Consider the following 26,089-nt stretch of genomic DNA (forward strand, 5'->3'; position numbering starts at 1 on the left):
TATTTTTATATCCCAAAACATAAACAATTTTTATAATGGTGTCATATATAGCTAAGAAGTTTGTGAATTCCTTTCTATTCCCATTCAGTAATCACTAGAGAAATACCATTTCTATTTTTTCTTAAATTCTATTCATGTCCTTAACTTCTTTATTGTTTATCTTTTGGTTAGACCTATGTCTGAAAGGTATACCTTAAGAATGGTTTTACTATATATTTCTCCCTGCAATTGGATTATGTTTTCCTTTAAGTATTTGGATGCTATACTTTTAGGCATACACATACACACAGGTATGTGTGCATATATTATTTATATTAATTTGTTATCTATGGTGCCCTTAAGCATAATTTTATTTCCTTAATGATCTCTTTATCATTTCTATTTTTACTGTAGCCTTTTATGAAATTGATTGCTTCCTGTGTTTTTAAAGTTCAGTGAAGAATAATGAATTTTACTCCATTCCCTCATTTTAATTCTATGTGAATCTTTTTGATTCAAGGATGTTTTCTTCTTTTTTTTTATTAATTTATTTTAATTTATCAATGATCACTTCCATAAGCATTTGAGTTTTAAATTTTTCCTGCCTCCCTCCCCAAGGTGGCGTGCAATCTGATGTAGGCTGTACATATAGATTCCTATTATACATATTTTCACATCAGTGATGTTGTAAGGAAGAATTAGAACCAATAGGAACCACAAGAAAGAGAAAACAAAAGAAAACCAAAGAAAAAATTAGCAAATAGTATGCTTTGATCTGCATTCAAACTCCATAGTTCTTTCTTTGGATGTGGATAGCATTTTCCATCATTAGACCTTTGGAGATGTCTTAGATCCTTGCATTGCTGAGAATGGCTGAGTCTATCAACGTTAGTCATTGCACAAAGTGGCTGTTACTGTGTACGATGTTCTCCTGTTTCTGCTCACTTTACTCAGCATCGGTCCATACAAGTCGTTCCAGGTTTTTCTGAAGTCTGCCTGCATAATTTCTTATAGCAGAATAATATTCCATTACATTCACATACCACAACTTGTCCAGCCATTTCCCAATTGATAGCCATTCCCTCAATTTCCAATTCCAAAGAAATTAAAGCCATCTATAGTCACATAAAAAAAAATGCTCTAAATCACTATTGATTAGAGAAATGCAAATCAAAACAACTCTGAGGTACCATATCACACCTATAAGATGGCCAACATGACAAAATAGGAAAATGATAAATGTTGGAGAAGATGTGGGAAAATTGGAACACTAATGCATTGTTGGTGGAGTTGTGAAATGATCCAACCATTTTGGAGAGCAATTTGGAACTATGCCCAAAGGGCTATAAAAATGTGCATAACCTTTGACCCAGCAATAGCACTTCTAGGGCTGTATCCCAAAGAGATCATACAAATGGGAAAAGGACCCACATATACAAAAATATTTATAGCATCTCTTTTTGTGGTGTCAAGGGTGTTTTTATAAAACAAGTTTGTATTTTGTTTTTTAATCCATTCTGCTATACTTTTAATTTTATGAGTAAGTCCATCCCATTAGCATTCAAAGTTTTTATTAATTATATATAGATTTCTTTAATTCTGTCCTTTTATACTTTTAGCTCCCTTTACCCCTACCCTTCTATTAACAGTAAGTGCAGTATAGTAAAAGAGATGATTGTTTGTCTAACACTTGTGATCTTATAAGCAAAATAGCCTATTTCCTGAATGTTGCAGCCCTTAATGTTGCAACCCTTTTCTTCCCCTTTCCCTGATCCTAGCTATTTTTACTTTCTTCCTTTCCTTTTAATCCTGCCTCACATTCTTCCTTCCAATATTTTAGTTTGTTTTGCTTATGACTATTCTCTTACCTGCCCTGCACCTCTGACTTAGACCCTTCTCTCTTGTCATTGTACCCTCCTATTTTCTTTTGAGTATAACCAAAATCTATGTGTGAGTGTGTGCATGTGTGTGCACATATATGATAGCGTTCAGTCTCCTTTTTCTGGTTTTGATAAAAGTGAGGTTTATGGAATGCCTGTTTCCTGACTCCTTCCTGCATGACAGTATATTAATTTTGATTAATATATAATCCTATGAATATATAGTCATCTGTTATGCCAGTGATTTCCTTTCTTCTTCTTCCTTTAATTCTCAGAATAGTCCCCATAACTCATCCATTTTCTTCTTCTAAGATCAAAACAGGTTAAAACTATCCATAGATCCTCTAATCATTTTTATCTTTCTATCTGACCCTTAAAGTTATTATGATTCTGAGAAGAGATTTGTTTTTTTGTCTCCCTATTAACTTGTAAACAATTCACACCCATATATTCCATTTTAATTGAACAAATATGTGTACATTTTAATCTTTCTCTTAGTACATGTATTTCCATTTAAAATGGCTACTCAGTTCTAGCATATCATCAGACATGCTTGGAAATCAACTATTGCTTTCAAGGTCCACTTTTTTCTCTTTTATGAGTATACTTATTTTTGTCAGATAAGTTATATTGGGTTTTAAGCAGTTTTCTTTTGCATTTCTCTTGCTTATTCTAAGCTCTTCTCTTCTTTATACTGGCAGCTATTAAGTCTTGTGTGATTATTATTTTTGTTTCTTGTTACTAGAGCTCCTTATTTTTGGCTACTTATATATTTTCTTCGACATGGTAGTTCTGGATTTTATCTGTGATATTCCTGGGAATTTTCATTTTGGTGTTTCCAGAGGTGGCTGGTAGATTCTTTCTCTTTTCATCTTACCCTTTGATTCTCTGTTTTCTTTCTTTCTTTTTTTAAAAAAATATGATTTTCAGATAGTCTGAGTATTCTTAGGTAATATTTCAGCCTATTTTCCTGGTCAGTTTTTGATATTATACACTATATACTTTCTTTTGTCTTTTCAAAAAGTCATTTACTTTTAATATTTCTTATTCTCTTAATAAGTCATTTTTTCTTCTATCTGGCCCATTATATATTTTCAAGGCCTTTAGTGCTTTTTTGAGATTTTTCCTCCTTTGATCTAAGGTGCCAATTTTCATTGTCATTTTTCCACACTAGTATTCCATTCCAGATTTCTTCATTCATTTCTTCCAGGTATTCCTGCAGCCCCTATGGCCAGGATATTTTATATTTTTCCAAAGCTTTACATGAACTCATGTTGAGGTTACTATCCTTCTTGTAGTTTACCACCTGAGCATCTATCAAACAAAAGTATTTCTTCATCATATTTCTACTTTTCCTTAGTTTTTTCATCCTATCCACTTCAGTATTTAGTTAGGGATTCAGAAGAGCACTGCACGTGGGTCTACAAGCTTAGCAGCTGAATGGTGTGGGCAAGAACTGCCTTATTTTGAGTTTAGTGTCTTAGATTAGGCCCTACTTTTTTTTTTTGGCTTTTTTTTGGTGAGGCAATAGGGGTTTAGTGACTTGCCCACAGTCACTCAACTAGTAAGTGCCAAGTGTCTGAGGCCAGATTTGAACTAAGGTCCAAGTTCAGACTTCAAGGCCAGAGCTCTATCCATTGTGCCACCTTGCTGCCCCTAGGCCCTACTTTCAAGGAACTCACAGACGGCTTTGTTGTTGAGCTTTACCTTGGGGCTCTGTCTTGCCACAGGGCTCTGGCACCTTCCCCACACCCCCAGGCTCTTATAGGCTCTGCTGGTGTTCTTTCCCCCAGGGAAGTCTTCTTCTGTGTTGGGTTCCCAATCCTTGCTTTAGGGACCACTCAGTCTATATTTTGTTTAAGGTATTTCTTCCCCAGCTAGACTTGGGCCACTAGTGGCATATTGGACCCCCACAGAGTGCCTAAATTTTTCACCTTTTCTGGGCCTTTATAGCCACAGGATTAGGGGAGGCATGCATATTTTAAGCACTTGTTTGCACCTGGCCTATGCTGGATAGGCACTGAGAATACAAAAATAGAAGAAACAGTATCTTCCCTTAAAGAACCTATGTTCTAAAGAGGGATACAATATATACATATGCAGATATATATGTTTTAAAAATATAACTCATCTTACCACGTAATTCCTTAATTCTTATGAGATAATAATAATTAAAAAAAAGACCAAGATGAATTTCAGGGAATCATAAGAGAATTATTAATCAATTGGCAAAACTGCTGATTGGAAGCTTCTTAATATTTTGACAAAATCCTTTTGTTCATTGATCATTTTGAAATTATAGGTAGTACACATTATTTTTTTGAGAATTCTTAAATTTTTAATAATTAGTACCACTTGCCCAGTGGTTTGGATTTGATATACCAGCTCCATTTTTAACTCAATTTCATTTTCTAAGTAGGATAATAAAAGTATAGGTCATATACTTTGGGCAACTCTAGGGCATACAAATGAAAGAGGAAGGGCTCTTCAGTGGAGGCAATATTTCACGAAAATCAGATGACGTAGCTTATGATTTCCCCTCTTCTGGTAATTTGTTATGTGATTGTGGGCAAATCATTTCACTGCCCTAGGTTTTGGTGTCCTTATGTGTCAAATGAAGTGATTGAACTGAAAGGTTTCTTAGATTCCCTAGTAGATGTTTGTTTCTGTTGAACATTACCATATTGGTCTGATTATAGTTTATACTTGTTTCTCACATATGGCTAGTTCAAAACTTCACCATTAATTTTTTTGAATCTCAATTCAAGGGGTACAATCCATTTTGAGAGTGTTTTATATTTCTCTTGAATTATTTTTTCACCAATAAGACAAGCATTTTTCAATGGGACAGGTTGTAGTATGTCTTTCTGTTGTATCTAAAGGAAGCTGGGCTCAAGTTTTGTCCTATTTATAGTTATATATACTTTACAGGTATATTTGCATTTTAACAGAATCAGACAAATCAAAAGGAATGGATTCATAAGATAGAATTTCAGCAAGCAAGTAGGTTGGGGAGATATTGTTTTAAAAAATAGGATAGGGAAAGTATTTTCAATGGAGCTGAATTCATACTGAAGCAGTGGTAGCTTTCCTGGTCCCTGCCAACTGCTAAAGCCTTCCCCTCCAAGATTATCTTATATCTGTTTTATATGTGTTTTGTATACTCACATATTTATTTTATGTATAGTTATTTATGTGCATATTATATCCCCCTTAGAACGTGTTCTTTAAGGGACTGTACTATTTCTTTTGTTTTTGTATTCTCAGTGCCTACCTAGTATGGGCCTGATGCAAAGAGATACCTAATAAATGCATTCCTGCTTGATTAATTTGTAAGATGAACCAGTTCTATAAGATCAGTTGCTGGTCCCTTGTACAAAACTAAGAAAAATACTCATGATCAGAGTGTTAAAAAGAAGTAAAGTGAGCATTAGTTTTGCAAGGCCCTTTAAAACTACATCAGCAAGAAAAAAGAGTCAACATATGAAGAAGCTTCCAATCAGCAGTTTTTCCAATTGCTTTAGAATTCTCCTGTGATTCCCTGAAATTCATCTTGTTTTATTTTTTTGCATTGCTATCTCACAGGAATTAAGGAACCATATGTTGGGATGAGTAATATTTTTAATAAGCAGTGATTTTAGGCTTAAGTCAAAATTGCAAATAGAGGAAAGGCAATAATAGAAATCTCCTGTCTAATATCTGCTCTTAGTTTTTTTTTATTTTTTGTTGTTGTCATGCTCATTAGACTTTGATTATATGAGCCATGTCTTTTTAAAATGAGTGTTTTAATAATATTTAAATGTATTTTCTACTTAAGGACCAAGTCAGCGTCATGCCTGTTAGGGAATGAGTAAGGATAATTCTTGATTGCCTATCATACCAAATGGAAAATAATCAAATCAAAATATTGAAAGCATCAGTAATAGATTTCAGCAGGAAATTATTTTAAATGTTTATAGAAATTATGGAGAAAACACACTGGAATTTTTTTGAATTACTTAAAATGGTTCTGGAATAATCACAGGCATTACACAAATCCCGACTCATCTTCCTTCCTATAGATATTCTTTAAAAAAAAGCCAAATAAACCTGATTGAATTCTGTAGTTGAACTGTTCCAGTAATACATTCTTAAGAGGTCATACTATTCTTTTCATAGTATCCTTTTTGTCCACGACACATTCTGAAATTATAGATATTTATACTTAATGTCAAACTGTGAAAAAGCCCTAGGCATGCCAAGGCTGGCTGAAAGTCAAAAGATAAATTTTTTTTCACTGTGAACAAAGGTAAAAGGCAGAATTGCTCCTAAATAGAGCAGGATAGTTTTTACTAGACTCGTTCAAGAGCTGCTTTACCATTTTGATTGAGATTATTTTTTTCAAGCTGGGAATTCCCTTGTTTTGGAGGGCTTGCTTGTATTAGAAGATGACTCACTTGGAGTTTCTAAAAAAATAACTTTAGTTTCTGAACAAGTAAGTCTGTCACAGGGATAAACACAGTTGGATGAAAGCAGCAGGTACAGACCTCTTTTTCTTGTTCTTATAGTGGATAATGATTGGCTAAGGTTGGACTTCCAACAATGCCCTTATCCACTGGATTCTGGATAGTTCTGTTGGGTGAATGAAAGGGTTTCTAGGAATCTATTTTAAGAAACATTTATTATATATTTCAAACTAAGCTCAAATTGGTACAATATCAGAATAGATAGTTTTCTACTTTAGAACTGTTTCAGTTTTAGTCCACCAAAGAAATTTAATCTACCAAATTTCTTTCCATCTTAATGATAACTCAAATTTATATAAGATTTTTAGGCTTATGAAACATGTTCCATAGCAACCTTTTGAGGGATATAGTGCAAACATCATCATCTTTCTTTATAGAAGAGGAAACAGAGTTTGGGAGATGTTAAGTGGCTCACTTGGGGTGACATAGGAAGTATCAGAATCTCTGATCTTCATACTTTAAGATCTGGATTCTCAATGACACTGCACTGATTCTCATTATGTGTCTTGTTTTTTGTTTTTTTGTTTTTTTTAGTGAGGCGTAGGAGTTAAGTGACTTATCCAGAGTCACACAACTAGGAAGTATTATGTGTCTGAGGCTGGACTTGAACTGATTCTTATTATTTGCCCAGAGGCTTGATTTGCTTCTGAGATGTAGAGGGCTTCCCTCTTCACCCGTTACTGGATTTGAATAGCTCCAAATATAAAGACAGATTGGCTTTTGTAGATAGGAGATAGGGAGAGTTAGAATGGATACTCCTGATGCTGCTGATAATTGCTACTCTCCACATCAACCAAAGTGAGGCAAAATATAAACCATTCCAGGAATCAGATGGGAGGTTGCCACCCGTTGTAGGTCCTCCAGTATTTGTTGTGGTTAGTATCATGTAGCAGTGACACAAATAGAAGTAATTTTAGAGATTATCTGGTCTAATCCCCTCCTCATTCAACTTTATATAGGGTCTCAGATTATTTTACTTTTTTGTGTATACTATCTCCTTTTAATTATAATGTAAATCATTTTTTCATGAAGACTTAAGTGGGAAGAACAGGCAGGAGAATCATAAAATCATTTTATTTTACAGATAAGGATATTGGGGCCTAGAGAGGTGAAATGACTTTTCCTGGGTCATACAGCTAAGTGTCTGAGGCTGGATTTGAACCCAATTCTTCTTGACTTCAATTTAATCACACTATTTATAACTCCTCTCAAAATATGTTTTCTAGGTAATCTGACCTCAATCATATATTTTATAACATTTTCACTAAAATGCATAAATTAAATATGTAGGATTTGTCATATTTCTTAATATTATTGCAAGTAGTTTCATATTTGAAGACTTTTTTAGACTTTTAAAGGTAATATGGCTTTATCTCTTTTCCTTTTGTTACCTTCAATGTTTCATAAAAATTATCACACAAGTATATGTGTAAATACTATAATAATGGCTAATTTGGTTGCTATACATGTACTTTTAAAATGATTTCCTTCCTTAACAACCTACCTTGCCTCAAAGTGATTTCTGTTAAGGTCCTGAATAGAACACCTTGGAGAGACCTGGCACTAAAGAGACGTTAGAATTCAAACACTCTCTGTCACTAGCTATGTAATCATGGGCACACCACTTAACCTCTATTTTTTTTTTTTTTATTTTGGAGGCAATGAGGGTTAAGTGACTTGCCCAGGATCACACAGCTAGTGACAGTGTTTGAATTCTACCATCTCTTTAGTGCCAGGTCTCTCCAAGGTGTTCTAGCTGGATTTGAACTCAGGTCCTCTTGCCTCCAGGACTGGTGTTCTCTGTCCACTGTGCCACCTAGCTGTCCCCACTTAACCTCTTAACTGTGAGACTTCACAGTCTCACTTTCTTCATCTGTTAAGTAGAAGCAATATTATGTGTGTTAATTGCCTGATGGGATTTTCCAAAGGATCAAATGAGATGATGTTTGTAAAGTGTGTTGCAAACTTTAAAGCTCTTAGAGCTATTATTATTTCAGCCAAATGATTTCTTAGCAAATAATCAGTATTGCTGGTAGCCTAGCCATTTTCTAGTAAATGTTAATGATTTAAACAACTTTTTAAACTCGCAAAATGAGCATGAAATAAAAGAATGTTTAAAGCAGGGGTGAGGAACCTGTGGCCTTGAGGCCACATGTGGCCCTCTAGGTTCTCAAGTGCTGCCCTTTGACTGAACCCAAACTTCACAGAAGAGTGGTTAGGAGACACATTAGGTCTGGATATAGAGACCTGGGAATTATCTGATGGAGATGATAATTGAACTAATGGGAGATGATGAGATTACTGAATGAGATAGCAGAGAGGGAAAGGAGAAAAATCTGGGTAGTGCCTTGGAAGATACCCAAAGTTAGAGAGTATGACTTGATTACATGTACTGCAAAGAAGACAGACAAGGAGCTGTTGGATTAGTATGGGATGAATTCAGAAAGAGAAGTTTCATGCAGACCTAGAGAGGAGAGGGTATAGGATAGAAGAGGGTTCTTAACAATGTCAAAGTCTATAGAGAGGTCAACAATGTTGAGGACTGAGAAAAAGCCATTAAATTTGGCAATTAATACATTATTGTTACCTTTGGAGAGTACAATTTCGGTTTAATGATGTGGTCAGATGCCAGATTGCAAAGGTTTTAGAATAAAAAGGGACCTCAAGTTGAGAGAGTGTACAGAATCAGCAGCAGAATTTCTTGGATGATGAAAGATGGAAGCAGAGCAGAGTAAATTTATTTCTCTCTAGGTTAGCCTCAAAAAATGGAACAGGGTGCATATATGGCCTTGAAAATGGAGCATAGAAAGCTGTTTTTTTTTCTATTTTATGGGGCTAGAGAAATCTTAATTCTGAAAAGGGATTGCCTATTCTGCCTGAATTAAAATCTAATCCTATGATGGAGTCATTAAGATCAAGAGAGAGAACAAAGCCCTTTTATGTGATATGAGACTGTGGAAGGCATTTGTTCTATTTAAGCAAAGGTTCTCAGCATATCTTGGATTCAGGAGGCAAAATCGTGAATAGCAATGGATTTTTTACTTTTCAGTTTCTGTATTGACTTTGCAGTGAGCTTTATCAAAGATGAAAGAGAGAGAGAATGAATGGGATTTCCTAGAACTGAGTTCTACCTTTCTTAAATATAGGCATTATAGAAATGGACTGAGATATCTCTTCATAAAATGTTTTTGGTAAAAGATGTTGATTTCAGGATATGATGAAAACAGTTTGAAGGAATTAGAGATGTTAAGCCTGGCAAAGAGAAGATTAGAGGAAGGAGACATGATAGCCACCTTTAAGTAACGAAAGTTTGTCACATAAAAGGAGGCTTAGCCTTGGTCTGTTTGGCCCCAGAGGGGAGAACTGGGAATACTGGGTAGAAGCTTTAAAAAGACAACTTTAGGATTAATTCAAGGAAAAGATGAGCTGTTCACATGGGGACAGTGAGGAACAACCAGTGGACAACTTGTATGCTTCCCTACAATATCAAAAGAACTTGAAGAATGCCTCTGGTACATTGGGTAGACCTTAGTGTTAAACTTATGGAAGTACATGGACAAGAATCATACATATTGGAAAGGCATGGATAAGGTGTGATTTATATTTCTGGAAGCAATATCCACATGGTCGAGATTATAGATCCATTGTAGTATATTAGAGTCAGGAAAAACTTCTTAACAAGTAGAACTACCTCAAAGTGGACTGGGCTGCTGTACAAAGTGGTAAGGTTTCTTCTCACTGAAACTGTTTAAAAACATTTATTAATTTATTTATTTTTAGTTTTCAGTATTCATTTCCACAAGATTTTTAGTTCCAAATTTTCTCCCCATCTCTTCCCTCCCCACCCCAAGATGGCATGCATTCTGAATACTCCTTCCCCTAATCTGCCTCCATTCTATCACCACCCCCCCATTTTATCCCTTTCTTCTTTTTTTTTTCCTCTAGGGCAGGATAGATTTCTATACTCCATTTCCTGTATTTCTTATTTCTCAGTTGCATGTGAAAACAATTTTTAACTTTTGTTTATAAAACTTTGGGTTCCAAATTCTCTCCCTCCCTCCCTCCCTCCCCACCCACTCTCATTGAGAAGGCAAGCAATTCAATACAGGTTATACATGTGTAGTCATACAAAACACTTCCATGGTAGTCATGTTGTGAAAAACTAACTATATTTCCCTTTATCCTATCTCACCCTTATTTATCCTGTTCTCTCTTTTAACCCTGTCCTTCCTCAGAATTGTTTGCTTCTGATTACCCCCTCCACCAATCTCCCTTTCCTTCTATCATCCCCCCACTCTCTTTTCCCTTTCCCCTCTATTTTCCTGTATGGTAAGATAGATTTCCATACCCAATTGAGTGTGTATATTATTCCCTCCTTAAGCCAAATCTGATGAGAATAAGATTCATTCATTTTCTCTCACCTTGCCCCACTTCCCCTCCACTGTAAAAACTTTTTTTGTCTGTTTTATGTGAGATAATTTACCCCATTCTGCCTCTCCCTTTCTCCTCCCAGTATAATCCTCTCTCCCCCCAATTTTATTTTTTAGATATCACCCCTTTATCTTCAACTCATCCTGTGCCCTCTATCTATCTATCTGCCTATCTATCTATCTATAAATATAACCTTTTTTCCCTCCAACTACTCTAATATTGACAAAAATCTCATGAATTACAAATATCTTTCCATGTAGGATGTAAACAGTTCAACTTTAATAAGTCCTGTATGATTTCTCTTTCTTTGTTTACCTTTTCATGCTTGAGTCTTGTATTTGAAAGTCAAATTTTCTATTCAGCTCTGGTCTTTTCATCAAAATGATTGAAAGTCCTCTATTTCACTGAATATCCATTTTCCCCTGAAGGATTATACTCAGTTTTGCTGGGTAGGTGATTCTTGGTTGTATTCCTATCTCTTTTGACCTCTGGAATATTATAATCCAAGCCCTCTGGTCCCTTCATGTAGAAGCTGCTGAATCTTGGGTTATCCTGATTGTGTTTCCACAATACTTGAATTGTTTCTTTCTGGCTGCTTGCAATATTTTCCCCTTCACTTGGGAACTCTGGAATTTGGCTATAATATTCCTAGGAGTTTTACTTTGGGGATCTCTTTCAGGAGGTGATTGGTAGATTCTTTCAATTTCTACTTTACCCTCTACTTCTAGAATATTGGGCCAGTTTTCCTTGATAATTTATTGAAAGATAATGTCTAGGCTCTTTTTTGATCATGGCTTTCAGGTAATCCAATAATTTTTAAATCATCTTTCCTGGGTCTATTTTGCAGGTCAGTTGTTTTTCTAATGAGATATTTCACATTGTCTTCTATTTTTTCATTCTTTTGGTTTTGTTTTACAATTTCTTGATTTCTCATAAAATCATTAGCTTCCATTTGCTCCATTCTAATTTTTAAGGAAGTATTTTCTTCAGTAAGCTTTTGGACTTCCTTTTCCATCTGGCTAATTCTGCTTTTCAAGGCATTCTTCTCCTCGTTGGCTTTTTGGATCTCTTTTGCCATTTGGGTTAGGCTTTTTTTAAGATGTTAATTTCTTCGGTATTTTTTTGGGTCTCTTTAGTAAGTTGTTGATTTGTTTTTCATGATTTTCTTGCATCACTCTCATTTCTCTTCCCAGTTTTTCCTCTACTTCTCTTACTTGCTTCTCAAAATCCTTTTTGAGCTCTTCCATGGCCTGGGACCAATTCATATTTTTTTCGAGGCTTTGGATGTAGGAGCTTTGACTTTGTTGTCTTCTTCTGGTTGTATGTTTTGATCTTCTTTGTTACCAAAGTAAGATTCTATAGTGTGACTTTTTTTTGTGCTGTTTGCTCATGATCCCACCCAGTTACTTGAGTTTTAAACTCTGTTAAGGTAGGGGTCTGCTTCCACTGTGGAAAATGTACTGTCCCAAGCTTGGAAGGTTTTATGCGGCTGTTTTCAGAGATACTTCTAGGGACCTATAAATTTTCAGTTCTTCCAAGGTGGTATGATCAAGGGCAAGGTGTTTACTCCTTTCCTGGCCTGTGCTCTTGTCTGTGAGTGACCACAAGCCCTCTTTTCTGCCTTCAAACTGTGATAAGGATTCCCTCTCTATCAGCACTTCTAGCTCCACTATGCCAGCACTATTCCTCACCCCAGGACCACCACCCTGAACTGTGACCCAGATCCAAGCACAGACAAAGCAAGAGAATCCTGCCTCAGCACCAGCAAAGAGATCCCTGCAATCCCCCTCTGATCAGCCACTTGATTCTCCCTCTGTCTGTGGGCCAAGAGCTCCAGAAGCAGCCAGCACCCCAAGGCTGCACAGGGATTGGGGCTGGGACTGAGCTCCTCTCTTATGAGTTCCTCTCTCACCCCAGTTAAACAGACTTTTCATACTGACCTTCTGAGTTGTCTTTGGCATTTGTGGGTTGAGAAGTCTGGAAACCACTGCAGTTCCCCTTGATTCAATGCCCTGAGGACTGCTTCATGTTCGCTGAGGCCCTTTTTTGCCTGTGTGGCCCACACTGAACTATGCTCCTCTCCCAGCCTGGCACAATAGACCTTTCCCATCAACTACTCAGTTTTCCTTAGGCTAGAAATTTGTTTCACTCTGTCTTTTTGTAGGTTCTGCTGCTCCAGAACTTGTTTAGCGCCATTTTTTACAAGTATTTGGAGGGGTTTGGGGGAGAGCTCAAGGAAGTCACTGCTTTTACTCTGCCATCTTGATTTCCACTCCCCCCCCCCACTGGAAACTTAAATCAAAAGCAGATGAACACTAATCTGATTTTTTTTTTTATGGAGGACTTTCTTGTTCAGGTATTCATTGGAACAGTGGCCTCTGGTGACCTTCTTCCCACTCTGAGATTTCAAGAATCATTGACATTATGTGACTGTGCTAGAGCAGCTTCAAATTGGTAACTCTTACTTTACCTCATTTTGAGCTTACCTTATTAGAAAAAATATAATTGCAGAGATAAAAATATTAAAGGAGAAATACATTAAAATACCTAATCTGAGTATGTTTTTATTTTTTTAAAGCAAAAGAATGTCTATTTTGTAGGTGTTGACTGAAGACAAAACTAAAAGTTTTAAGTCATGGAAAAATCAATATCACTCTCTCAATTAGTTTTCATTCCTTCCTCTACTTTGTCATTTGTCTGTCATTCTGAGAGTTTTTGTTGCACTAATTCCTGGAGGTTGTTTTTGTAATATGTCCTTCACACAAACATAGGTGGTTTTGTTTATTTCTCAGCAATTTTCTCTTATATCCAGTTTCCCACATTATCATGAAAATTCTGCCTATAAGCTTCTGTAGTGAGGGCACACTTTGAATTAAGGATTCAAAACATAGCAATAATCTGTTCTTGAAGTTCTTAATATACTTTGCACCAGGAGGATACTATTTTGATGGGGACATCATGCTGGTTTTGTTTTCCAAGTGTTTTGAACTCAGGAAAAAAATTAAGTTTTCAAATAAAAGTGGCTATTCACTGCTGTTTTCATGTGAACACATTTTGCCACAAGTTAACAGGTTCTATGATAGATTTAGCATATTTTTTTCACATAATAAATGCTCAATATCAAGACCTACATGAGAGTGAGGACAAATCTATAAAGGCGAAGCAAAGTACAATTGATAGTTGTTATCTGTCACAATAAAATCTTCTGGAAATTCAGGAGGGACAATCTGATAGCTCAATGCTGTATTTAAAAGATAACTCCACTGACAATGTGTTCACTTAGTGTGGATGGAAAGACCAGTAAAGCAACAATGATCTCATCTACTTTGTTGAATTTTTTTCTTTGCTTAGAGACTAAAATTGCTAATTGAACAGTCCACTGTTGTTTGCAACTCTCTTGGACTCATGTTCATTCCAGAACTATTGCTTATACAGAGCCACCACCTTCCTTACAGCTGTACGTCTGGCTAGCCTGTCTGCTGCAGTACCTTCTCTATTGTCTTCAGCTGTGGCACACTGTTTATGCTTCAGTAAGCCCTCTGAGCCTTTTTCATTTTAGCTTACTATACAAATGCTTGGGTGCCCAGCTGTCATCCTTTCTTTGCACATGTCCAGCCCAGTAGAGCTGTGCCTTGATGAGCATCACTTCAATGATGGCACGCTGGTCCCTTTCCAGGCTTGCATTGTGAATAATCTTGTTCTGCCACTCAATGTTCAGTAGGACACTGATGAAAACCCTCAAGTTAGATATAATGTCTGGGGCAGTTCCAGGTCTTCCAGCTGCATGAGAGAGTACCATTGGTTTTTAGCCTGAAGTCTGATCCCATATTTTTGTCAGATTTGGTCAGGTTTCCAAATGACACATTGGTTTTCTTGATTCAGTTCATTACTTCTTTGTGAAGTAGTATAATAACGTGTAAGACAGTTTTGATTTTCCATTCAAAATCTTTATCTGTGTGTAGAGAGAGCATTCATGGTGCAGGCTTGTATATGATCTTGGCCTTCTTCAGGCTTATCAGTACTGATCTAACTCCTCAAAGCAGTAAATGATGAATCACCTTTATTTTAGATTATGTCATGCAAATATGTGATCTGCAATGTAATAAGAGGCAGGATTTAGACTCTAAGTAGGAGGGATCTGGTACTTATTATGTTGACAGGCAGTAGGTTGAAACAGGGAAGTAAAGAGGAAGTAAATGCCAGAAATTTGATTTTATTTAATTTACTTCAACAAATACTCAGGCAGGGAATCAGAATCAGGATTTCAAAGGGGGTATGTAAAGGTAGAGTTAAGTGCCTGGAAAGGCAACACAGGTAAAGAGGGACAAGGGAATCAACATGATCATAGAATTATTCAGAACTAGAAGGGAAATCAAACACTATCTAGTTCAATCCTTTAACTTTACAAATGAAGAAACTGAGTCCCAGTGAAGTAAAATAAATTGCTCAAGTAAAATAATTATCCAGATAATGAGTGTCAGCAGTGCAATTTGAACCCAAATTCTCTGATTTGAAGACATGTGATTGTTACGCTGTACTGATAAGCACTTATGTACTGAATGATGATTTATAATTTTTGAGAAGAGGAAATTTTCTGTTTTCACTGATTCTGTGCTCTGTGAATGGGAAAATTAGATACTAGTTACAGCAGAAACAAGAAAATAGGAATTTATGGGAGTTTGTATTGTGCATATGCTTTAAGAATACAGTCATTCTTATTTATCAATTCTTGGTTGACTCGATTAATGACTTTTTAAATATGCCTAAAATCTAGAAGTTGCTTGAATGAAGGAACTTTTGTTTTTCTTTTGTCTTTGCATCTCCAAATTTCTAGTGCAGTACATTGCACAGAGTAGGTTCTTAATACTGTAAATATTTATTGAGATTACTTGAATTAATAAATTCTGTGATATATGAAAATTCATTCTGTATATAGGTCTTCACTTGAAGAATTCTTAAATGTATTGTCATTTCCTGGAATTTGGCCACTTTCAATAGTCTAGGTGAATGGTGATGACAGTCTGAAATAGAGTAGGGTCCTGTGTTTGGAAAGATGGGGATGGATGTGATCTTTCAGAAAATCTTGGAAGGTGATTGGATATAGGGAAGGAGGGAAAGTGAGGAGTCAAAGATGAAAATCAGTGAAATGATTCATGTGTTGACAAAGCAATCAGGAAAATCTGCCAGTTTTTTTAGGTTAAAGCTGATTGATGATGATGATGATGATGATGTGATAGAATTTCTGTAGCACTTCAAGGTATATAAACTGCTTAACATACATCATTTGACCCTCACAACTGTGAGATAAGTGCTCTTATACCCATTTTATATATGAGGAATCTGAGGCTAAGAGAAGCTAAGTGATTTGTCCAGGTTCACATAGCCAGTAAGTTCTTGAAGCAGGTTTTGACTTCACTTCTAGTGTTTTATCCATCATGCCACTAAACTGTCTATGATTCCCCCCTCTCCCAGCTCAACCTTATCCGTATGTATTTTATAGCTGAATAGAGCAGTGTTTGTTTTTATGATTTTATGAACACAGGAACACATTAGTATGTATTTATCTATCTACCTTCTCCATAATGCTTTATTGGAACTTCTAGGACTAAAATCTCATGAGATGTATGCTTAGTTAAAGGAGATTTTTGTCATAAGGCTAGGAAATGAAGAAGGAAGAATATAGAAAGCTGGATGGAGTCAAGTTGAAGAGGGGTTGACCACTCAGCAAGCCTGGTATTTTCCTAAGATTTGTGCAATGAAGAGAGGAGTTGCTATGGTGCTATAAGCAAGGAGCTGAATTTTAGCAGTCTGCTGTCATGGGGTGCAATCTACTAATTGGGAATGATTGCATAGCTCTGGAGCCTGGAGCAGAAGAGAATGTTGGAATCTATCTCCACAAAGAAGAACTAGATAGTGCCTGGTATAGAAACAAGAGCTATGGCACTGCTTGCTACTGAGACCCTGCATAAAGGAGCAGAGAGAGAATACCTTCTGTTATGATTCAAACAATGCCAGGCAGCAGAATTTAGAGCTGTAAATCTTCCCATTTCTCAGGTCATGTTATCCCGTTCCATCAGTACTGTAAGTGGGGGGAGCATGTTACAGTGGGATGAGCACTGGACTTTGAGACAGACAAACCCCAGATTCAAATCTTGCCCCTTCCATGTATTAGCTGCAAAGTCCTTCAACCTCTCTGAGCTGCAGTTCTTCATGTGTAAGATGGGAATAATGATTACTGTACCTACCACATCAAGCTGTTGAGCTGCTCAAATGAGATATAGTCAGAATGAATGGGTAAATTACATGTTGGAAAAATACTTCTAGCACTTCATTTCCCACCATGAAGAAAATTGAACTATCACTTTTCCATTATCGAATTCTGTTTTTAATAATTCTACATGTACCTTCATCTAGGACATATACTTTTTCTCAAACTGCAAGTTTTGCCCTTTAAAAATATTATTCTATGATTTTCCTCTTCCTTATGAGATCACTCCCTTTCACAGTAGGAGCCCACCCAAGCATGTATGGAGACCATATTCAGTACCTATGAGTGGGTTATTCACAGTCCATAGAGCCCTCAAAAACTACTGCAGGCTTTGAACCAGATGGAGCTGTAACCTGAAATGCTTGCTCTGAACTACACTCTTGGAAATTAGGATAAGGCAATTTTATACATTTCGGTAACTCAAGCAATGATTTCAGTGACCTTTGGGCTAAAACTACAGCTCTCATATGAATGGACCTGATATTCCATTGCTTGTTTTGCTGGTTCATATTGACTCAGATCACCACTCACTTATCCTATGACCATTTTAAACAGCGATAAACTTCCAGGAATTGTTAGTTAGGTGAGTATCGGATTCCCAGTGTGGTAAAGGCAAGTGAATTACTTAATCCTTTGACAGTTTTCAGGCCTGCTGATTACATGTGGGAACACTCTTGAACTTGCAAATATTCTTTTTACCTAAATCTTAACCTAAAGGTTGAGGGGAATCCCTAGTAATTGGTTTTATACTTGCCACTCTACCAGGGCATTTCCATAAGTACAGACCAACACATGTGTTGTATGAATATAAGACCAGACATTAAGCAATAACATTATGAACAATCAATTATCATATACTGTCTATAATCTTCCCCCAAAATTCTGTTCCTAGTCGTCTCCAACTCCTGTGTATGTTGGACATTGTCTGAGCTCTGTTTTTGGTTCTTAGTCCTCACTTGTCAGTAACACCATCGATAGTCTCTCTTGCTTTCCTGGCCTGACCTCCACAACAGTAGTGTAGCTATAAATTTCGTGATTTCTTAGACCTTTCTAAAATCTTGTATAATTCCCCTAGTTGTTTTTTGTAGTCTATGCTGAAGCAGCTTCTTATCCCTGGCCCTTGTACAACACCAAAGATAATTAGATTGATGTTTTCCTTTTCCTTTAATAAATCCCCCCTACAGTAATCAGAGGAATTAAATAATTCAATATATGCCTTACTTAGATACAATAAATATTTATTGAATTCCATTGATTTATCTATTTAAAATAGTATATGCTTTAAGAAATGCTTGTTGTTTATGCTGAGGTATTTTCCATATTTTCTACCTTTACCCTTTCTTATCTCAATTTGCCTAAAAAATACAAGCTAGACTGCTCAGCGTCAGGCCACAACAAAGCCAAGAACAAACAGTAAGTTCTGACACATCATTATTTTTCATCTGTCACTCTGAGATCTGTTATACCAAGCTGATTCTCTCACTCTGATTGCTCTGCTGAAGAATTTTCTACTTATTCTCTACAGGAGATACTCTCTGCCCCGTGATACTCCAAGAAACTCAAAGCTCAAAACTCTAATCTCTCCTCTCGTACTCCTCTGTGCTAATCATGACAATAACAAGTAGACCAGAAAATACTTTTTCAGCCTACCAATATCTCACACAAATATTTCTACATTTCTCAATGTTATGGCAGAATAATTAATCATTCAACAAATAGTTATTGAGTACCTGTTATTGGTGAGATATTTTGCTAGGCTCTGGACCAAAAAGTACAAAACATTCTCACAATATTTCTTGATACTTGATGCTTTGTGACAGGTTATTGTGGCACTTTCCTCTTCAATGGGGAACCATTCATCTCATTAGTATTGCCATAAATAGGATTAATAAATGAAGAAAATTATTAAGTGCTTACTATGTGCCATGGGGTAGGTAGGCGGTACAGTAGATAGAGTGCCTGGACTAGACTCAAGAACACTCGTCTTCCTTAGTTCAAATCTGGCCTCAGACTCTTACTAACTATGTGACTTTGGGCAGGTTACTTAACCCTGTTTGCATCAGCTCCTCATCTGTAAAATGAGCTGGAAAAGAAAATGACAAACCACTTCTGTAACTTTGCTAAGAAGATCCCAAACGGGGTTATGAAGAGTTGGACATGACTGAAATGATTGAACAACAAAAACAACAACAACAATACTATGTACCAAGCACTTGGAATTAAAATACGTGAGCAAAGATAGTCCTCACCTTGAAGGACCTTACGTTTGGCTCAAGGACATCATATAAAAAGGGAAATGTTAGCCAGGGACAGGGTCTTATAGGACTGAAAGTTACTGGAATGGCAAATGGGGACATAGAGAAACATATTTTTACACCCTATCCTTTAACAATAGCATAACTGATGTGATTTCAGAACTGGTGGAGGGGGATCTAAAATCCAATTGATTGGTTCCAGAACTGGGGGGTGGAGGTGAACAAGGAAATGGTTTGCTTTGGACAACAATATAGTTGGCAAGAAGGAAATGGATGAAGTGTAGAGAAAGAAGTGAAGCATGGTGACTAGGGTTTTCCTAAATCAGTGTTCTGGTAGAAAAAATTTTCATTAGGGTAGCAGGGCCACAGGGCAGAAGTTTATAGAAGGAGGTTGGCAAGGAGGAAATGGGCAGAGAATAGTGAGTGAAGAGAATCAGGAGTTTCCTAAAATTACTCACTAGAGAACTAATAACAATAGGCATCACAGAAACTGATACGTAATATTCTGTGGCTGTCCTTTTTGCTGAAATTGTAGACTAAATAGATGAGGCTGAAAATGTGTAAAGTCTCAGTCTTAATTAGGCAGAACTGAGTGAATGAAACATAGTTAAGAGAAAAAAAAGTTAAGAAAAAAATCTGTATGTGATTCTGTAGTAAAAGTAGAGGCATCTTATTAAAACCTTAGAGTTCTCTTTGACTTCTCCCTTGTGAACATTTTAAAAAAAATTAACATTAATGTTTTCAAATTATTTTCAAAGGTACGCAAAATGTTATTGCATTTTATGGAAGAGATATACATTCACGTATGAAAAATGGTTAATGTGAATTTTAAGTGTTTAAAAAAGATTCAGCGTGACTGATACACTAGATTAGTTTTTAACATGTGGCTCAATTCAACCCCAGCATGGTATTAAGATGCCCAGTTGTTTGCTTTTCTGAGATTAAAGGAAAAGCATTATCTTTGGTATGCAAGTTCAATCACTTTAAACACTCAATGCCATGGTCAGACTAGCAGGTGGTTGGCAGCCAGGAATAGAAAACAGATCTCATTAATGCATCACATAGTTTGTCTTATTTGAAATTTGGAGAGTTAGCACTGGCATACAAAATTATTTTAATCCCTCTCACCAAACAGTGGGATTATTATTGATAACACAGTTGGTTTCTCTACAAAGACAAATGATACTTGCAACCTGCTATAATACCTTATTTTGGAAACAGAGTATAATTTCAACCAAAGAAAGTGGTTGAATAAAGGAATGTTGAGTTAACTCATTTTATGGAAAATATAATCATACCATGAAAAATGAGAAAATTATTTTCTTGTTTTTCAATGTCTAGAGCATTTGAATATAATTTGATACTTTTCTACCATAGCCACCAATGTCTATTAAAATTATCGGATATGTTAAGCTAGATAATATAATTGTATTTTGCCTCAAAGGAGAGCCAGTGGGTCTTCTGAGTTAACATCATTTTCTTATGGCTGTTACACACAATTCTATTAGATAAACAGAAATGAAATCTACTTGGAAGGTCAGAAGCCTTCCAAGATTTTGATGCTCCATGGAGAATGGTTCATTTGCCTGTAGACAGAGATAAATCACAGGGTATGGAAGGAAATATGTGAATTTGGAATAGGAAAGAGGTATACAATGATGAAAAATGGAGAATTCAAGGCTTAAAACTTACATGCATTTTTAATATCATTTATGCTGATACTTCTTAACACTGTCTATTCAGATTTCTTTGCTTATTTTTTAGGTGTTATTATCTTTTGTTGAAGCTTTTTAGTAGAAAAATCCAACCATTTGCTATTAGAGCTGAATTCTTGTGTACTAAATACTCACTTTTAACATAATACCATTTTCCATTCTTTATTCATGGAGATGATGCTCACTTTTGAGGGGGAAAAATGTTCTTTTTAGTGAATATTTATGGCTGATCCACTGAAGAAAGAAAATGCAAATATTTGAGCTCAATTTTTCTCTTGCAGGTTTATTAGAATGTGAATTTGGTGCCATAAACCAAATGTCAGATTTGATCATACAACGTTGGGAAAAAATAAAACGACCCATTAAATTGCCATAATGAGGCAATAGTGACGCAAGGGGCCTGGGCTAGATTCCATTTTTAGAGAAGTCAGATTACAGCTGAAACTCAGCTAGGACTAACTTTTATTAATTGTATTCCTGTTTCCAGGTATAAAATGGGAAGTCTGGTCTCAGGTGAAACTGCTGAACATGAGAGAATGTGGATAAGGACTCCTCAAATAAGTTTATTTTTCTCAGTACAAAGCTAGCTCTTTATGGAGTTCCACCATTTGAAAAATAAAACACACTGTGTCCTCTAAAGAATCCAATCTCAATTTCATAAGTTGCTTCAGGGCACCAGCTAATTGCACTAACTTCTGCCATCTTTAGATGTTAGGTCTTGTTTGGTCCCCAGTAGAGACTTTTTTTTTTTTTGCTTCATGAAATTTTTAACATTTTATTTATTTTGAAATAAAATGAACATAGAAATAGAGCTGTCTATCTCTTTGTCTCTATTTCTCTGTCTATGTCTTTCTGCATGTCTTTCTCTGTGTCTGGGTGTATGTATCTTTCTCTTTCTTTTCTTCTAATCTCTCTCTCTCTTTCTTTCTGTCTCTCTCTCCTCTCCCTGTTCCTCCTCCCTTTCTTTCTCTCTCTCCTTTCTCTCTTTTTCCTCTCTCCTCTCTCTTTTCTCTGTCTCCCTCCCTATCTCCATCTCTCTCCTCTTTCTCTCTCCCTACCCTTTCCCTCTCCAGTAAAGTCATGAGGCAGGCATTGCAGTACAGTGGTTAGAGCCAAGAATATATGTGCCAGACACTTGAAGCAAAAACATAATGAATGAGACCCCCTAAAGAGCTTATAGTATAACAATTGAGACAATAAATACATAGAAAAGTCTATGCAGAAAAATAGTTGAGAAAAATACAAATAAATACAAAAAAGTCCCAGGTAGTATGTGAGATTGGGCACTAGTAATTGAAGGGGACCAAGAAAAGTTTCATATGGGATTTAGTGCTTGAACTATGTCTTGAAAGAAGAAGGGTTTTAAGAGGTAGAGGAAGGAGAGAGCACATTCCAAGGCACTGGGGATGGACAATGAAAAGGTACAGAGATGGAAGATGTATTTCCATGAGTGATGAATAGAGGAAAAAGTCAGTTTCACTGGTCTATAGAGTACATGGTGGAGGCAAATAAAATAAAGCTTGAAAGATAGAACTGGATTGTGAATATCTTTAAAAATTACATGCAGGAGTTTATACATTTTCTTATAGACAGTAGATTTATTGAGTAGCAGAACTACATGGTCAGATCTTGGCTTAAAGTAAATTACATTGGCAGTAAGTAGTATGGAGGCTGAACTTGATGATCTCATCAATCTCCTGTGGATTTAATTATCATCTCTATGCATATAATTATGAGATCTATTTATCTATCCTTAACTTCTCTCCTGATCTCTAGTCTTACATTTCCAACTATCTATTGGAATCTTCAGCTGCATGTCTCATGGATATCTGAAACTTAATGTTTCTAACACTGATTTCATTATCTTTCCCTCAACATCCTCCCTTCTTCCTAACTTCTTTATAACTTTTCCACTCTTCTTAACACTTACTTCCCTCTGTCTACTTTAGGATCCAATGACACTGGACTCCTTGCTGTTTCTTATAGAAGACATATTTCATCTCCCAACTCTGGGAATTTAAAAATTTTTAAAATATTATTAAAATAATTTTAGTTTGAATTCTTAAAAATAAAAAAATCTTAGAAATTGAAAAAAATAATCTTATTTCATTGAATATTTCCTATTTATGTATAAAAAATTAACTTCAATTTTTTAAAAAATTTGAGTTCCAAATTTCTCTCTTTTCCTCCTGTCCCTCTGCCCTCCTTGAGAAGGTAAGCAATTTAATATTGATTATACACATAGAGTCATGAAAGACATATCTCCATATCAGCCATGTTACAAAAGAAAACACAAACAAAATAAAACAATAAAAACAAAGAAAGTAAAAAAGAAAAGTGTGCTTCTATCTGCATTCAGAGTTCGTTAGTTCTGTCTCTGGAGCATTTTTCATCATGAGTGCTTTGGAATTGTCTCAGATCATTGTCTTGATCACAGTAGTTAAATCTTTCACATTTGATCATCTTTACAATATAGCTGATACCATGTACAATGTTCTCCTGGTTTTGCTCACTTCATTTTACATGAGTTCATAAACGTCTTTCCAGTTTTTCCTGACACTATCCTGCTCATCATTTCTTATACTACAATAGTATTCCATCACAATTATATATGACAGCTTGTTCAGCTATTTGCCCATTGATGGAAATGCCCCCCCCAATTTCTAATTCTTTGCTACCATAAAAAGAGCTGGTATAAATATTTTAGCATAAATAGGTCCTTTCCCATTTTTTTTGATGTCTTTGGGGGTAGAGGCCTACTATTGGTATTTCTGGGTCAAAGGGTTTGCAGTTTATAACTCTTTGGGCATAGTTCTGAATTGTTCTCCAAATAGTTGGACTAGTTCACACTTCCACCAACAGCACATTAGTGCCCCAATTTTTCCACAGCCCCTCCAGCCCTATTCCTTTGGGACTAGCAATGATACTGCTCCTCAGGGTCCCTGATCTCTTATGATCAAAAGTGATACTGCTCCTCAGGGTTCCTGCTCTCTCTTGGTCAAGTTTCTCTCTCTGTCCTTGCACTATTATTCAGAAATGGGTTTATACTCATTCATTTAGACTCTTATAAATACTCAAATTAACTAAAAAGGACATGTAAAGGAAGATGTTATCTGCATCCAGAGAAATAACTGATAAATAGAAGTATGTTTAGCATGATTTTACATATATATATATATACATATATATATATATACATATATATATATATATATATATATATATATATATATATATTATATACATATATATATATACATATATATATATATATGTATATATATACACATTTGTGTCTAATGGTAGCCATCTTTAGAGTGGGGGTGTGGGGAGGGAAGAAAAAAAAGAAAAAACCCCAAAACTATTATATATTTAAAAGGATTAACAAGTTGCACAAAATAGATTTGCATTTTCATGTGCAATCATCTTTTAAAACATTCTGCTATGTTATGGAAATGCTTGTTTTATTTCATAAATTAAAAATAAAACAAATAAAATTAAAAAAAAAATTCAGCTGAAGTATAAAAAGATTTTTCCTCAGCCCCTCACTTTAGCTGTGTTAATTCTGTTTCATGTGTATAGATTGCAAACTTTTTTTAAACTTTCTAATATTTATGCTTTTAATATGTTCTTTTTCCCCCCTTGTTACCATTCAGTAATCACCAGAGATCTATAATATCTAACTCTTCTAAAATTCTCTTCCAGGCCTCAGCTTTTTCATACATATTTTTACTAGATTTTTATAAGTCTAAAAAGGATATATTGATACCATCCATTATTATAATTTTACTGTCCATTTCTACCTATAAGTGATTTAACTTCTCCCTTAAGTATTTATATGCTATGAATGTTGATAGAAATTCACTGCCTGTGGTGTTATTTCTTCATCAGCCAGCACAACATTATCCATATATGGATATTACAGCAAATGGCAGTATACTTTCCAGGAATGTCCACGTAGATGGTGAGGTTGATGTACACATTGCCAGAGCTTGCTCAGTGTTTATGAGGCTCTGAAGGAAAGTATGGGAGAGAAGAGGTATTAAACTGCCTTTGGAACTGAAGGTCCACCAAATCATTGTGCTGATTTCATTGTTGTATGTCTGTGAAACCTGGACAGTATACTAGGGTCATGCCAAGAAACTGAATTGCTTCTATTCACATTGTCTAAGGAAGACTCTGAAGATTACCTGACAAGATAAGGTACCAGACAATGGGGTCGTTTCTTGAGCTGAACTGCTAAGCGTTCAAAATCCATTGTAAAGAGCATAACTCTGATGGGCTGGCCACGTTGTTCAAATGCAAAAGGTATGTTTGCTTAAAAGACTGTTTTATGAAGAATGCACACAAGGCAAGCACTCACACGGAAGTCAGAAGTGCTGCAAGGATACTTTCAAGGTCTTTCCGAAGAACTTCGGAATCAGTTGTGAGACATGGGAGGCACTGGCATAGGACCACCTAGCATGATGTGCCCTCATCCAAGAAAGAGCTGTGTTCTATGAGCAAAGCAGAATTTCAGTAGCTCAAAGGAAGTGTGAGATACACAAATTTAGAGATATCTCCATTTGAAATATCCATATGGACTATTTGTGCCTGACTTGTGGCAGAGCCTTCTGAGCTTATATTATTCTGATCAACCACAGCTGGACACACTGTATCTTGACCCCAACATAGTGATGTCACTTTGGTCCTCTTTGGGAATGAAGACCAACAACTAACCAACGAACCAATGTAGTTTCCCTATTTGTCTCTTTTAATCAAGTCTATTTTTGTTTTTATCTTTTCTGAGATCATGATTGCATCCCCTGCTTAAAAAAATAAAACTTCAGTAGGGGAATGGCTGAAAAAGTTGTGGTATATGATTGTGATGGAACATGTGCTATAAGAAATGATGAGCTCATTGATTTTAGGAAAAAAAACATGGATAGATTTGTATGAAATAATAAAGAATGAAATGAGTAGAACCATAAGAGTATTGTATACAGTAATAACAATATTGTTTTAAGAACGACTTTTAATGGCTCATTCATTTAGGTTATTATAAATACTCAAATTA

The sequence above is a fragment of the Phascolarctos cinereus genome, unplaced genomic scaffold, assembly GCF_003287225.1.
Source record: "Phascolarctos cinereus isolate Bilbo 61053 unplaced genomic scaffold, phaCin_HiC Scaffold_4;HRSCAF=312, whole genome shotgun sequence".
Classification (NCBI taxonomy): Eukaryota; Metazoa; Chordata; class Mammalia; order Diprotodontia; family Phascolarctidae; genus Phascolarctos; species Phascolarctos cinereus.